Source organism: Apodemus sylvaticus, chromosome X (genome assembly GCF_947179515.1).
Source record: "Apodemus sylvaticus chromosome X, mApoSyl1.1, whole genome shotgun sequence".
Classification (NCBI taxonomy): Eukaryota; Metazoa; Chordata; class Mammalia; order Rodentia; family Muridae; genus Apodemus; species Apodemus sylvaticus.
The window spans coordinates 14,320,169-14,322,601 of NC_067495.1; the positions used below are offsets into that span (position 1 = coordinate 14,320,169).

Here is a 2,433-nt window from a genome sequence, read left to right on the forward strand (position 1 = left end):
GCATAAACAATTAGCTGGGTGAGATCTTGCCCCACTCCCTTAATCTATTTATCTCCATAGTCTTCACACACATACACACACACACACACACACACACACACACACACACAAAATACCACAAATCAGTCTCTAGACCACATACTAAAATTCTTCTCCTCTAAAACCTCTGGAGCCAGGCTCCCACAGTTCGAATTACTCTCAGCAACAAAGGCTTCCATATTCCTACTAGGGTGGCCCATTAAGCTCCACTTGAAGCATTCCACTGCTTTCCAAATCTAATGTTCCCAAATCCACATTCCTCTTAACAAAAGCATGGTCATATCTATCACAGCAATACCCCAGTCCCTGGTAAAAAAAAAAAAAAAAAAAAAGCTGCAATTATGGGACCTAATGACAGCCCATGTCAAGGTGGCATATTCTTTTTGACAAATTGTTTTCCTGTAGACTACCCCTTCAAGACACCTAAGGTTGCATTTACAACAAAAATTTATCATCTAAATATTAACAATAATGACAGCATTTGTCTTGATATACTCAGATCAGTGTCCCCTGCTTTAACTATTTCTAAAGTTCTTTTATCCATTTGTTCACTGCTACGTGATCCAAACCCAGATCATCCCCTAGTGCCAGAGACTTCAAGGATCTACAAAAGAGACAGAGAGATAAGTACAACAGAATATCTCTGGTATGGACTCAGAATTATGCCATGTGATGCTACCTTAAAGTCACAATAACCTGCATTATAGCTGGAATAAATTTTAAATTACCTTTCCTTTTTTGAGCTCATTTATTTTATTTTATTTTTTGTTTATTTCCCTCCATTCATTCACATGGTTATTCCAGAAGACTTAATTTCTTCCTGCTTTGGACAATAACTGCTTTTAGAAACTGTAAAGTAGTTACAGGAAAACAGCTGCCAAAGTTTCAGAAGTTTTTAAAAAACTGGAGCATGTCCAGATACATATGTAGCAGAGGATGGACTTGTCTGCCATCAATAGGAAGGGAAGCCCTTGGTTATGTGGAGGTTTGGTGCCCCAGTGTAGGAGGATGCTGGAGCGCTGGATCAGGAGAGGGTGGGTGGATGAGCACCCTCATAGAGGCAAAGGGGAGAGGAGAGAAGGCAAAAGTGGGATGCTGGTTAGTGGAGGGGTAACTGGGAAATGGGAGATCATTTGTGATGTTAAAGAATGGTTAATAAAAAAAAAAACTGGATCATGTATATTATGTGGCCAATGCCTTCACTCCAACTTGCTTATGAGACTAAACCAGTCGTCACTGCTCTAACATGCTGAAGAAGCCATCTGAGGGGGAGGGAGATGGATGCTCAGCTGTCACCTCAAAGGAAGCAACATTATTCCTGCAGCATCCATTCTCATTTAATCCTTCCACCATTAGAGATTTGAGGTTACATGATATACTTTATGCTCATAACTGATATGGTTGGAGAATTGGTTTGAATTATAATTCCATCAGCAGAACCAAAAATGTGATGTATTTTATGGGTGTCAATAAAGGAACGACCTGGGCATATATCCAAAAGATTCCCCAGCATGTAATAAGGATACGTGTTCTACTATGTTCATAGCAGCCCTATTTATAATTGCCAGATACTGGAAAGAACCCAGGTAACAATCAACAGAAGAGTGGATGCAAAAAATGTGGTATATCTACACAATGGAGTACTATTCAGCCATTAGAAACAATGAATTCATGAAATTCTTAGGCAAATGGATGGAGCTGGAGAACATCATACTAAGTGAGGTAACCCAGTCTCAAAAGGTGAATCATGGTATGCACTCACTAATAAGTGGTTATTAACCTAGAAAACTGGAATACCCAAAACATAGTCTACACATCAAATGAGGTACAAGAAGAAAGGAGGAGTGGCCCCTGGTTCTGGAAAGCCTCAGTGAAATAGTATTCGGCAAAACCAGAACGGGGAAGTGGGAAGGGGTGGGTGGGAGGACAGGGGAAGAGAAGGGGGCTTACGGGACTTTCGGGGAGTGGGGGTGCTAGAAAAGGGGAAATCATTTGAAATGTAAATAAATTATATCGAATAAAAAAATTAAAAACAAAGAAAAAAGAAAAACAGTCCTTTGTAAATGCAAAGCTGTTTTTGTATATATTCTTGGGATTTCCTTCATTGTTTGACTTCAAATGATGATGTAAAGTTCAAAGGAATGAATATATTGTCATGTTCATTTAAAGTGCACAATCTGTTACAGGTTGACACATTGCTTGATCTGATTTATGCAGAATTATTAAAATATTCAAATAGTGTAACTTTAATATGCTGCACAGGATTCTGGAAGGCATAGAATTTATAAATGGACTTGGGATTCAGCAGCTTTGAAAAATGAATATGGAGTTTTATAAATTTATTTTCCAGGTGTATCCCCTTCTAACTAAAATTTTCTTCATCTTGTACACTTG

General features: G+C 38.6%; 1 pseudogene; it reads left to right on the forward strand.

Annotated features, from left to right (window-relative positions):
* The first annotated feature begins 374 nt into the window (after positions 1–374).
* On the forward strand, positions 375–712 carry LOC127674996 (ubiquitin-conjugating enzyme E2 D3-like; annotated as a pseudogene).
* Positions 713–2,433: the final 1,721 nt, after the last annotated feature.